The sequence below is a fragment of the Dendropsophus ebraccatus genome, unplaced genomic scaffold, assembly GCF_027789765.1.
Source record: "Dendropsophus ebraccatus isolate aDenEbr1 unplaced genomic scaffold, aDenEbr1.pat pat_scaffold_620_ctg1, whole genome shotgun sequence".
Taxonomy (NCBI): Eukaryota; Metazoa; Chordata; class Amphibia; order Anura; family Hylidae; genus Dendropsophus; species Dendropsophus ebraccatus.
This window is the reverse complement of record NW_027210219.1, coordinates 26,994-40,435: the sequence shown is the minus strand read 5'-3', so window position 1 is coordinate 40,435 and position 13,442 is coordinate 26,994. Positions and strand designations below refer to the sequence as shown.

General features: G+C 46.7%; 5 non-coding genes and 1 pseudogene across 5 annotated transcripts; all 6 read right to left on the bottom strand.

Moving 5' to 3' along the window:
* Positions 1-785: 785 nt before the first annotated feature.
* LOC138778069 (U2 spliceosomal RNA) lies at positions 786-976 on the bottom strand. Its single transcript, XR_011360851.1, has one exon. It is a non-coding gene; the product is annotated as a U2 spliceosomal RNA (small nuclear RNA).
* A 958-nt stretch (positions 977-1,934) lies between these two features.
* Positions 1,935-2,125, bottom strand: LOC138778068 (U2 spliceosomal RNA). Its single transcript, XR_011360850.1, has one exon. It is a non-coding gene; the product is annotated as a U2 spliceosomal RNA (small nuclear RNA).
* Positions 2,126-3,087: 962 nt separating this feature from the next.
* Positions 3,088-3,279, bottom strand: LOC138778047 (U2 spliceosomal RNA). The gene has a single exon (XR_011360837.1). It is a non-coding gene; the product is annotated as a U2 spliceosomal RNA (small nuclear RNA).
* A 6,225-nt stretch (positions 3,280-9,504) lies between these two features.
* On the bottom strand, positions 9,505-9,695 carry LOC138778066 (U2 spliceosomal RNA). The gene has a single exon (XR_011360848.1). It is a non-coding gene; the product is annotated as a U2 spliceosomal RNA (small nuclear RNA).
* Positions 9,696-10,677: 982 nt separating this feature from the next.
* LOC138778065 (U2 spliceosomal RNA) lies at positions 10,678-10,868 on the bottom strand. Its single transcript, XR_011360847.1, has one exon. It is a non-coding gene; the product is annotated as a U2 spliceosomal RNA (small nuclear RNA).
* A 978-nt stretch (positions 10,869-11,846) lies between these two features.
* Positions 11,847-12,022, bottom strand: LOC138778104 (U2 spliceosomal RNA; annotated as a pseudogene).
* Between the last annotated feature and the right edge of the window lie 1,420 nt (positions 12,023-13,442).

The following is a 13,442-nucleotide window of genomic DNA, read 5'->3' as shown; positions in this document are numbered from 1 at the left end:
GAATAGCTCCACCCCCCAATCACACTGCGTCTGCTTCCACCTGATGGATGGCAGACATACACGTCTCTGTCTCTGTCTCCGTCTCTGTCTGGCATACATGACATGCAGCTAGCTCTTTGGCTGGCTGTCTCTGTAGCTGGCTGGCTGTCTCTGTGGCTGGCTGCCTAGCTGGCTAGCTTATTATTAGTACCTACCTACCTACCTACCTACCTACCTATCTATCTATCTATCTATCTATCTATCTATCTATCTATCTATCTATCTAATCTATCCTATCTATCCTATCTATTCTATCTAATGTATCTAATCTATCTATCAAAGAACATGGAGGGTGAATTCTCCCAGCTGGAGCCGTAGGCAGGCAGCATCAGCAGGATACATCGGCCGGCCACCAGGAAATCAAATCCAAAGGAAACGGTTTAATAAACTGCACCTACCTTTCCACCTACCTGCTCGGTCGCTTGACCGGCTGCAACTGAGCTGCTTGTTGTGCTGGCAGCTGTGTATAGCAGCAAAGCCTTGATGACATCACGTCCCGCGATGACATCACCAGCACTGGCCCGGCAGCCAAGTTGTAAACAACTCTGCCAGTTGGTTGCCATGGCAACAGAGGCCAGCAAGTCTTGGACAAACAAACTTTTCGTAGCCACACTCGGGCTAATTTTTCGGGGTCGGTCCACCTGCGCACAACACACTCGAGGGATGTTTCTTGCAAAACAGTAGTTTCAGGTGCAGCCGGCTTGTTTCCTTCTTCATTCTTTTGCTCTGTTTTTTGCAAACTCATTAGGGGGTGCACTGAACCTGGAGGCACTGCAATACCAGGTCAATGCCTGGAGAGGACAGAGCAAGCTCTTTTTCCATCTCCCTGTTCTAAAAATCCATTTAATATATGGTCCCCAGATAGGGGACGTATCAGATATTAAACTGATAAGAACAGATACTACACTTGATCTTAGCCAAAAGGCCGAGAAGCGATGGCCACAACGGTTTCCCGAAAACTCCCCTTCTCGGACACCACGTCCTTCTTGTTAAGGCGAAGCCAGACATACATACCCTATTATGCGCTCCACCCTCTCAGATGGCGGACCGGACGTGCTTTCACACTGCATCTCCTATTGCCTAGCACTGCCTCTGTCTTCCTTTCTGCTCTCAAATCTGAATAGCTCCACCCCCCAATCACACTGCGTCTGCTTCCACCTGATGGATGGCAGACATACACGTCTCTGTCTCTGTCTCCGTCTCTGTCTGGCATACATGACATGCAGCTAGCTCTTTGGCTGGCTGTCTCTGTAGCTGGCTGGCTGTCTCTGTGGCTGGCTGCCTAGCTGGCTAGCTTATTATTAGTACCTACCTACCTACCTACCTACCTACCTATCTATCTATCTATCTATCTATCTATCTATCTATCTATCTAATCTATCCTATCTATCCTATCTATTCTATCTAATGTATCTAATCTATCTATCAAAGAACATGGAGGGTGAATTCTCCCAGCTGGAGCCGTAGGCAGGCAGCATCAGCAGGATACATCGGCCGGCCACCAGGAAATCAAATCCAAAGGAAACGGTTTAATAAACTGCACCTACCTTTCCACCTACCTGCTCGGTCGCTTGACCGGCTGCAACTGAGCTGCTTGTTGTGCTGGCAGCTGTGTATAGCAGCAAAGCCTTGATGACATCACGTCCCGCGATGACATCACCAGCACTGGCCCGGCAGCCAAGTTGTAAACAACTCTGCCAGTTGGTTGCCATGGCAACAGAGGCCAGCAAGTCTTGGACAAACAAACTTTTCGTAGCCACACTCGGGCTAATTTTTCGGGGTCGGTCCACCTGCGCACAACACACTCGAGGGATGTTTCTTGCAAAACAGTAGTTTCAGGTGCAGCCGGCTTGTTTCCTTCTTCATTCTTTTGCTCTGTTTTTTGCAAACTCATTAGGGGGTGCACTGAACCTGGAGGCACTGCAATACCAGGTCAATGCCTGGAGAGGACAGAGCAAGCTCTTTTTCCATCTCCCTGTTCTAAAAATCCATTTAATATATGGTCCCCAGATAGGGGACGTATCAGATATTAAACTGATAAGAACAGATACTACACTTGATCTTAGCCAAAAGGCCGAGAAGCGATGGCCACAACGGTTTCCCGAAAACTCCCCTTCTCGGACACCACGTCCTTCTTGTTAAGGCGAAGCCAGACATACATACCCTATTATGCGCTCCACCCTCTCAGATGGCGGACCGGACGTGCTTTCACACTGCATCTCCTATTGCCTAGCACTGCCTCTGTCTTCCTTTCTGCTCTCAAATCTGAATAGCTCCACCCCCCAATCACACTGCGTCTGCTTCCACCTGATGGATGGCAGACATACACGTCTCTGTCTCTGTCTCCGTCTCTGTCTGGCATACATGACATGCAGCTAGCTCTTTGGCTGGCTGTCTCTGTAGCTGGCTGGCTGTCTCTGTGGCTGGCTGCCTAGCTGGCTAGCTTATTATTAGTACCTACCTACCTACCTACCTATCTATCTATCTATCTATCTATCTATCTATCTATCTATCTATCTATCTATCTAATCTATCCTATCTATCCTATCTATTCTATCTAATGTATCTAATCTATCTATCAAAGAACATGGAGGGTGAATTCTCCCAGCTGGAGCCGTAGGCAGGCAGCATCAGCAGGATACATCGGCCGGCCACCAGGAAATCAAATCCAAAGGAAACGGTTTAATAAACTGCACCTACCTTTCCACCTACCTGCTCGGTCGCTTGACCGGCTGCAACTGAGCTGCTTGTTGTGCTGGCAGCTGTGTATAGCAGCAAAGCCTTGATGACATCACGTCCCGCGATGACATCACCAGCACTGGCCCGGCAGCCAAGTTGTAAACAACTCTGCCAGTTGGTTGCCATGGCAACAGAGGCCAGCAAGTCTTGGACAAACAAACTTTTCGTAGCCACACTCGGGCTAATTTTTCGGGGTCGGTCCACCTGCGCACAACACACTCGAGGGATGTTTCTTGCAAAACAGTAGTTTCAGGTGCAGCCGGCTTGTTTCCTTCTTCATTCTTTTGCTCTGTTTTTTGCAAACTCATTAGGGGGTGCACTGAACCTGGAGGCACTGCAATACCAGGTCAATGCCTGGAGAGGACAGAGCAAGCTCTTTTTCCATCTCCCTGTTCTAAAAATCCATTTAATATATGGTCCCCAGATAGGGGACGTATCAGATATTAAACTGATAAGAACAGATTTTTTTTTTTTTTTTAAGTTGAATACCCACATTGGGGTAAACTTTATTAAAACGTATAATTACTTATAATAACATAAAGATGTTTACAAGAAAAAATTACATAAAATCACATAAAATTACATAAAATTCTCAAGTAAATACATCTATAATAAAAGGGCACTTGGTGGCATTACAATACAGAGCTCCATTCAGATAAAAACCATTTTTTACATAAAAAAGGAGAGTTCTTTTTATCTACCATAAAATATTTGTACATTTCATTAAAAGCAATGCTTAAAACGTCATTCACAGATAAAATCTCGTGTTTAAACACTAAAATATTCCTGGCCGCCCACAGAGCTGCTTTGACGCTATTTATGGTCTTCCATGCCATTACTTTTTGAGTCCGTGTAGGGCATTCCAGACATCCAAATAAAATCGCATCATGGCTTAGTCGTTGTAGTCCGGTTATCTTTAAAATCAGAGGAGTCATCTTTGTCCATATCATTTGGGTAAAAACACAAAACCAAAAAATGTGAGAAGCCGTTTCATCACCTCCGCATCCCCTCCTGGGGCATATGGCCGAGTTGGTCAATCCTCTTCGATGCTGGAATGCCCGGCATGGAAGACACTCGTGGGCGCAGCTCCAGGCCAGGTCTTTCTGTGAATTAAAAACATAGTTAGCGCTCACGTTTTTCCATATCTGTTTGCATTGTTCTTCATTAAAATGTCTAATGGGGGTAACTAAAACATCGTCTTTCAGACTCTTTAAAACCAGTTTGCTGTTTTTTAAAACTTCAACTCTTTTATTCTGTAAGTTAAAAAGGGACACTATTTTCTCTAAAATCTTATATTGTACGGGAAGGTTAAAAGCATACGGGGAACTTAAAACTGTGGAAAACCACCCATGCTTTCTCATAAAAAATCCCATGTTAAAACGACAGAAATAAGACCAGTAAGTATCCTTAAAAAGAGCATTAAAACAAACACAAAAGAATCTGATTAAAAGAAATGTCTTAAAATCTGGGAAATCTTTACCACCCATTACCTTTGGTTTTAAAACCACCTCTCTCCTTAGTTTCTCCATCTTGGAGCTCCAAAAAAAAGTAAAACAAACCTTGATAATTTTTCCCAACATGCGGTCTGATGGAGGAAAAACAACACTTAAATATAATAAAATAGGTAAAATCACAGACTTTGTAATTAAAACCTTTCCCTCCATCGTTAGTTTCCTCATATTCCACATGCAAATTTTTTTGTTTACCTTTTGTGCCACCAAGTCCCAACTAGTAAAACCATTATTAGACTCATTGAAGGAGACCCCTAAAATCTGCACCGAATCCACTACGGGAATGGGGATATCTTCTAAAACAGTGTTTCCAATATTCAAGATGCTGCTTTTATTAAAATTAACTTTAAAACCGGAGGAGTCACAAAAATATTGGATTCGTTTTAGGGTTTTTCGAAGCGACGGGGCGTCCCTGCATAGTACCGCCACATCATCCATGTACCCCACTACCTTCGCCTCCAATCCCCCCCCGCCCGGCAGGGGGATTCCTCGGATTTGTCGGTCACTTCGTATCATACATAAAAGAGGCTCAATCGCACATATGAAGAGTAGTGGGGACAAGGGACACCCCTGCTTCACCCCGGAGTTTAAAAAGACGTCTTGAGTCTTAAAACCGTTAACTAAAATTTTACTGGTGCAGTTGTCATAAAATGCTTTTAGGGACTGTATAAAACCTTCAGGGATACCCATTTTTCTTAAAACCTTAAAAAGATAAAAATGAGAGACTCTATCAAAGGCTTTCTCAAAATCTACGGATAAAATAGCCATTCTACCCAGTCTCTCTTTCGTGTAATGAATGGAATCTTTTAAAAGGTTTAAATTATCTGTTATGCTCCTCCCGGGTACTCCACAAACCTGGTTGGGGTGGATAACTTTATCGATGACAGACTTTAATCTATTTGCACATATTTTGGCCATTATCTTGTAGTCACTATTTAGTAAAGTGATGGGCCTCCAGTTTTTAATGTCTGTTTTTTCTCCTTTTTTATAAAGTAAAGAGACTTCTCCTTTCTTCCAGGAGCCCGGGAGAGTTTTGGAGTTAAAAACTTCAGAAAGAAGTGCAAGCAGATCATCTTTTAAAACGCCATAAAAGATAACATAAAACTCCATGGGTATCCCATCAGGGCCAGGGACTTTACCTTTCTTAAAACTTTTGGTGGTCTCTAAAATCTCCTGCTCCGAGATGCCCTGTAATAAAAAATTTTGGGAGACAGGATCTAAAACGTTATTAAGCTCCTTCAATGAGTCATTCATAAAATCACAATTAATATCTTTTGTGTTAAAAAGATCTGCATAAAACTCATACACCTTTTCTAAAATACCTGGTGGGTCTGTTTTCCCGTCTATTTCATCGATCAGGGTATGCTTGTCATTGATTTTCTTAAAAAAGTACCTGGAGCAGGTCTCGTTCTCTTCAAGATGTTGCACTTTTGAACGGAATATAATTTCTTTCCCCCTCTGCTCCAGGCACTGGGAGATCTCTTTCTTTATCTCTGCGATCTCTTTGTCTACCTGCATACCCTGATCTCTGAATTTGTATTGCGTCTGCAGACGGGTATTAAGTTGATTAAAAAACTCTTTCTTCTCTTTGGCCTTTTTAACCCCAGCTTTAATAAAAAAGTTTTTAATTTTTTGTTTCATCTTTTCCCACCAGGCTATAATGGGGATGTTGGAGTTTCTTACCCGTCTGCAGCGCTTATAAAAGGTGATGAAATCGGATAAAATCTGCGGATCATTTAAAAGGGACACGTTTAACTTCCAGGCTCTTTTTCCCACTTTCTTCTCTTTGTCACATTTCACTTTAAAAGATAATAATTTATGGTCAGATAAAACATTAGACATAAGATCGCATTTAAAAGGCAGTATCTGATAAGAGCAAAATATAAAATCAATCCTGGAGCGACAGTTCCTGTTACCCCAGGTCACGCCGGCCTCCTCTGGTAAGTTACTATTACATTTTTTAAAAACGTCCGTTAACTTAAAATCTATAGTAACATTTTTCAGCATACCAGAGGTTTTATCGTAGTTTCTGCTTGTACTGCTAGAGAACCGGCGTTCCCCCTTTAAAACACAATTAAAATCCCCTGCTAAAATCAGTGGATCCGAGTTGTTTAAAAAAAGAGGTAAAACTTCCAGCATACTTGCTCTTTCATTTTTGTCTGGTGACCCATAAAAATTTAAAAACTGCCATTTAATACCGTCTATAAAAGCTTTGACCAATAAAATCCTGCCTGGTAAAATTTCATTAAAACTTTCAATTAAAACGTTCCCTTTGAATAAAATGGCGACACCTGCGGATTTTGACTCGTTCGACCCGGACCAGACAGATGGCCCGAGTCTCCAATCTTCTTTGTATTTCTTGTAATTTCTGTTGTGTGGGATGCAGCACTCCTGTAGGAAAAAAACTGAGGCGGTAAAAACAGACAGGTAATTAAAAAGGGCAGCTCTTCTTCTCTGGGAATGCAGGCTTCTCACATTAAAAGAAATACCGGACAATTCAGCCATGGGGGTGATAAAAATTTTTCTGTCTTTAGCCCGAGCTCAGCCTCAGCAGTCCTCAGCGAAGCCGGAGACCCCACTCGAGCTCTCGTAGCCCCCCGCTTCGGAATCGACCGTCAACATGGATGCGGGAGAGGAGCTTGCGTCGCTCAAATGCCCCCCCTCCACACCTGAGGCAGTTACTGTATATGGACCCCAAACCGACTCCATGGGCACTGTGTGAGCAGCGGCTTCACTTTCCGGCCCCTCCGCCGGGGCCGGCATCTTACTTTCTGATGTCTCAGGTATCTCATTTATCTCGGAGGTGGTTGCCTCTGGTTCCCCCACCGGGCAAGGAGGAGGAGAGGCTTTTGGTGGCACCCCAAGGGGAGCGTCCACTGGGTTCCCTTCCGGTACTACCATCGGCTCCCCTTTTACCACCTCCGAGTACGCTTTGCGCCTTTTTGTAGCCGCTGCTCCGCCCGGGTCCTCTGCCTCAGGGACAGGTGGGCCTGTATTTGGCCGCAGCCCCTGGTCAGCCTCCGCCGGGGTATCCGCGGCCCCAGTTGCCTGGGGAGGTATCCCCGTCGGCCGACCGTTGGCTCTCCGCTTAGCCCTCCTTTCTTTAGGGCTGTCATCACCTGTTTGGAGGGGGGCTTCAGATGTGTCCATACCTTCTGCTTCCTCTCCCTGTTGGGGGGCTGGTTGGTCTTCCGGCTGCTTCGAACTCTTTGGCTGCTGCTCAGGCCTCCCCATGGCACGACTTCTGTGTGGACAAAAAGCAAAGAGGTGACCAACTCGGTGACAGTTACGGCAAGTTTTTCCCAGTGGACAATTCTTAGCCTCATGAGAAGAGCTGCCACAATTCCTACAGGTGCTTTCGCAATCCTCCTTGGTGTGACCGTACTTGTGACACATTCGGCAAAAGGGTGGCATTCCTGTAAAATATATATCTCCTGTCATCTCTCCTAGTTTGAAGCGGGCTGGCGGCAATTTGACTCCTCCGGGTGTAGCAGCATCTTTAAAACAAGTCACACGAAATCTCCATTTTGAAGTCCAGACCCCAACTTCATTCATTATTTTCCCCAGACATTGGACCGACTTAAAATATACAGATAAAAACGATTTAATTTCATCAAGATCAGCAAACGGGCAGTACATCTTCACTACTATCAGCTTGGAAATATCTAAAACATGTTCCACAAATTTAATACCTTCAAGTCTGGGGTCTTTCTTGTCAGGGATTGCCGCCATTAGATCCTGGAAAATGCCACCTTGCGTAAAAGTAAAATCGTATATTCTTCTCCTTGGATAATCTTGAACAGCCAGGATCTCCCGCTTCTGAATGTTAAAAACGTCTACAAGCACGGTCTCCACCAAGTATTTCAATCCGCAGGTCGTCGCCTTTTCCTCCGTCACGATGATTCTCACGGTGTTCTTGATTCGGGCATAGCCCGGTATCCCATCTGAATCAAAATCCATGATGGGTTTGTGCGTCAGATAGCCACGTTACAATGCAACGTAACCAAATTCCTCTTATGCCCGCCGGCAGTCAGAGGTTGGGGGGGGGATCGCAACTCGTTGCCCCGGACTAAGCCTCTCTCCCAATAGCTGCAAGGGGGTTAAGTCCCACCACAAGGGAAAGGACGATCCCCCAAGGCAGAGAGAGAGGGTACCGGAGCACCTTCGGACCAGACCAAGGCAGTGCCGGATACGAATAAACAGCACTACACTTGATCTTAGCCAAAAGGCCGAGAAGCGATGGCCACAACGGTTTCCCGAAAACTCCCCTTCTCGGACACCACGTCCTTCTTGTTAAGGCGAAGCCAGACATACATACCCTATTATGCGCTCCACCCTCTCAGATGGCGGACCGGACGTGCTTTCACACTGCATCTCCTATTGCCTAGCACTGCCTCTGTCTTCCTTTCTGCTCTCAAATCTGAATAGCTCCACCCCCCAATCACACTGCGTCTGCTTCCACCTGATGGATGGCAGACATACACGTCTCTGTCTCTGTCTCCGTCTCTGTCTGGCATACATGACATGCAGCTAGCTCTTTGGCTGGCTGTCTCTGTAGCTGGCTGGCTGTCTCTGTGGCTGGCTGCCTAGCTGGCTAGCTTATTATTAGTACCTACCTACCTACCTACCTACCTACCTATCTATCTATCTATCTATCTATCTATCTATCTATCTATCTATCTATCTATCTATCTAATCTATCCTATCTATCCTATCTATTCTATCTAATGTATCTAATCTATCTATCAAAGAACATGGAGGGTGAATTCTCCCAGCTGGAGCCGTAGGCAGGCAGCATCAGCAGGATACATCGGCCGGCCACCAGGAAATCAAATCCAAAGGAAACGGTTTAATAAACTGCACCTACCTTTCCACCTACCTGCTCGGTCGCTTGACCGGCTGCAACTGAGCTGCTTGTTGTGCTGGCAGCTGTGTATAGCAGCAAAGCCTTGATGACATCACGTCCCGCGATGACATCACCAGCACTGGCCCGGCAGCCAAGTTGTAAACAACTCTGCCAGTTGGTTGCCATGGCAACAGAGGCCAGCAAGTCTTGGACAAACAAACTTTTCGTAGCCACACTCGGGCTAATTTTTCGGGGTCGGTCCACCTGCGCACAACACACTCGAGGGATGTTTCTTGCAAAACAGTAGTTTCAGGTGCAGCCGGCTTGTTTCCTTCTTCATTCTTTTGCTCTGTTTTTTGCAAACTCATTAGGGGGTGCACTGAACCTGGAGGCACTGCAATACCAGGTCAATGCCTGGAGAGGACAGAGCAAGCTCTTTTTCCATCTCCCTGTTCTAAAAATCCATTTAATATATGGTCCCCAGATAGGGGACGTATCAGATATTAAACTGATAAGAACAGATACTACACTTGATCTTAGCCAAAAGGCCGAGAAGCGATGGCCACAACGGTTTCCCGAAAACTCCCCTTCTCGGACACCACGTCCTTCTTGTTAAGGCGAAGCCAGACATACATACCCTATTATGCGCTCCACCCTCTCAGATGGCGGACCGGACGTGCTTTCACACTGCATCTCCTATTGCCTAGCACTGCCTCTGTCTTCCTTTCTGCTCTCAAATCTGAATAGCTCCACCCCCCAATCACACTGCGTCTGCTTCCACCTGATGGATGGCAGACATACACGTCTCTGTCTCTGTCTCCGTCTCTGTCTGGCATACATGACATGCAGCTAGCTCTTTGGCTGGCTGTCTCTGTAGCTGGCTGGCTGTCTCTGTGGCTGGCTGCCTAGCTGGCTAGCTTATTATTAGTACCTACCTACCTACCTACCTACCTACCTATCTATCTATCTATCTATCTATCTATCTATCTATCTATCTATCTATCTATCTATCTATCTATCTAATCTATCCTATCTATCCTATCTATTCTATCTAATGTATCTAATCTATCTATCAAAGAACATGGAGGGTGAATTCTCCCAGCTGGAGCCGTAGGCAGGCAGCATCAGCAGGATACATCGGCCGGCCACCAGGAAATCAAATCCAAAGGAAACGGTTTAATAAACTGCACCTACCTTTCCACCTACCTGCTCGGTCGCTTGACCGGCTGCAACTGAGCTGCTTGTTGTGCTGGCAGCTGTGTATAGCAGCAAAGCCTTGATGACATCACGTCCCGCGATGACATCACCAGCACTGGCCCGGCAGCCAAGTTGTAAACAACTCTGCCAGTTGGTTGCCATGGCAACAGAGGCCAGCAAGTCTTGGACAAACAAACTTTTCGTAGCCACACTCGGGCTAATTTTTCGGGGTCGGTCCACCTGCGCACAACACACTCGAGGGATGTTTCTTGCAAAACAGTAGTTTCAGGTGCAGCCGGCTTGTTTCCTTCTTCATTCTTTTGCTCTGTTTTTTGCAAACTCATTAGGGGGTGCACTGAACCTGGAGGCACTGCAATACCAGGTCAATGCCTGGAGAGGACAGAGCAAGCTCTTTTTCCATCTCCCTGTTCTAAAAATCCATTTAATATATGGTCCCCAGATAGGGGACGTATCAGATATTAAACTGATAAGAACAGATACTACACTTGATCTTAGCCAAAAGGCCGAGAAGCGATGGCCACAACGGTTTCCCGAAAACTCCCCTTCTCGGACACCACGTCCTTCTTGTTAAGGCGAAGCCAGACATACATACCCTATTATGCGCTCCACCCTCTCAGATGGCGGACCGGACGTGCTTTCACACTGCATCTCCTATTGCCTAGCACTGCCTCTGTCTTCCTTTCTGCTCTCAAATCTGAATAGCTCCACCCCCCAATCACACTGCGTCTGCTTCCACCTGATGGATGGCAGACATACACGTCTCTGTCTCTGTCTCCGTCTCTGTCTGGCATACATGACATGCAGCTAGCTCTTTGGCTGGCTGTCTCTGTAGCTGGCTGGCTGTCTCTGTGGCTGGCTGCCTAGCTGGCTAGCTTATTATTAGTACCTACCTACCTACCTACCTACCTACCTATCTATCTATCTATCTATCTATCTATCTATCTATCTATCTATCTATCTATCTATCTATCTAATCTATCCTATCTATCCTATCTATTCTATCTAATGTATCTAATCTATCTATCAAAGAACATGGAGGGTGAATTCTCCCAGCTGGAGCCGTAGGCAGGCAGCATCAGCAGGATACATCGGCCGGCCACCAGGAAATCAAATCCAAAGGAAACGGTTTAATAAACTGCACCTACCTTTCCACCTACCTGCTCGGTCGCTTGACCGGCTGCAACTGAGCTGCTTGTTGTGCTGGCAGCTGTGTATAGCAGCAAAGCCTTGATGACATCACGTCCCGCGATGACATCACCAGCACTGGCCCGGCAGCCAAGTTGTAAACAACTCTGCCAGTTGGTTGCCATGGCAACAGAGGCCAGCAAGTCTTGGACAAACAAACTTTTCGTAGCCACACTCGGGCTAATTTTTCGGGGTCGGTCCACCTGCGCACAACACACTCGAGGGATGTTTCTTGCAAAACAGTAGTTTCAGGTGCAGCCGGCTTGTTTCCTTCTTCATTCTTTTGCTCTGTTTTTTGCAAACTCATTAGGGGGTGCACTGAACCTGGAGGCACTGCAATACCAGGTCAATGCCTGGAGAGGACAGAGCAAGCTCTTTTTCCATCTCCCTGTTCTAAAAATCCATTTAATATATGGTCCCCAGATAGGGGACGTATCAGATATTAAACTGATAAGAACAGATTTTTTTTTTTGATTGAAAATATCTTTATTACAATCAGTCGTCGTCAGGCATACATAAACTGTGACGCAGCACAGTTCAATAAATAAGACACTACATACTCAGCACCATGGTACAACATACAGCACAGGCTCCCTACGCTATACATCATACCACCCGCTACACTAACATTCCCGCATACCTTAGCAATCCTAAAACAACAAACAATAAAGCAATACAGACAAGTGATGGGGTAAGGGGGGTGGGAAAGAGGGGGGTAGGGAGGGGAAATCACAGGCCCGAAGCTTTATTGAAAGACGACACAACACAAGGGGAGAGGGGGAAGGAGAGGGGTATCAATCCTCTTCTTCCTGGTCCGATCTGTCCATGATGGAATAGTCTCTGAGCAGGCTGTGGACCAGCCTGCGGCAGTCCAGAAAGGACATCCTCTCCTTCTTCAGAATGAGGCGGTTCCTGGCAAGCCATATAGCGTCCTTAAAACAGTTCATAAGGCGCCAGGCCTCCCGGGTTGCCTCATCGCCGAAATTCCCAGGGAACAGGCCGTACAGCACCGCGCAGTGCGTTAGCCTGTTCCTGGGCACGCAGTCACTGAGTTCAAGTTCCAGGGCGTCCAACAGGCCCTGAGCAAACGGACACTGCCAAAAGAGGTGCAAAGATGTTTCCTCCACGAAGGGGCACCGGGGGCAGTACCGCGTTTTGCACAGGTTGCGGGCATGCATGAATGACCTCAAGGGCAGTCCCCCCTGAATGGCCATCCAAGACAAGTCCTTGTGCCCGTTGGTCAACTTCGCCGAAGCCACATTAGTCCATACAGTCTCTGCGGTGGCCGCAGTGAGCCCTGGAACGAGCTCCATAGGGTCCTGTGCTCTGATGAGCTTGTGGACAGTTTTTGGTTTCCACAAGTCGGGCTTGAGTCCCTCCAGTTGGTGTTCCCTCACAAACTTGACGACGCCCCCGTAGAACCAGGGAGTGTGCCAGTTGTAAGGGATGGAGCTGTCCCACTTGTCCCAGCTCAGACCCCTCCAGAGGGGGAGGAGGAACAGGCGAGACATGGACCTGCCCGCAGAGCCATTTTTCTGTTGCAGAGTCCTCCGCACACAGTCACATACGAAGGCTGCCCGCAGCAAGGTAGGGATATCCGGAACACCTTTTCCGCCCTTGCGGGGTTCCTTGTACATCACGGAGCGCTTCACTCTGTCCATTTTGGAGCCCCAGATGAAACAAAACACGGTCCTGGTGATGGCCCTGCAGACGGTGACATGGGGGGGCCAGGCCTGTGCGGTGTACTGAAGCACAGGCAGAACTTCGTTCCTCAGGACCAATGCTTTGCCCTCAATGGTGAGGTGTCTGAGGCTCCACAGCCCGATCTTCGTATTGACCTTAGCCAATCGCTCTTCCCAGGACTTGAGGGCCGCGCCTTCCTTTCCGAACCAGACTCCAAGGAT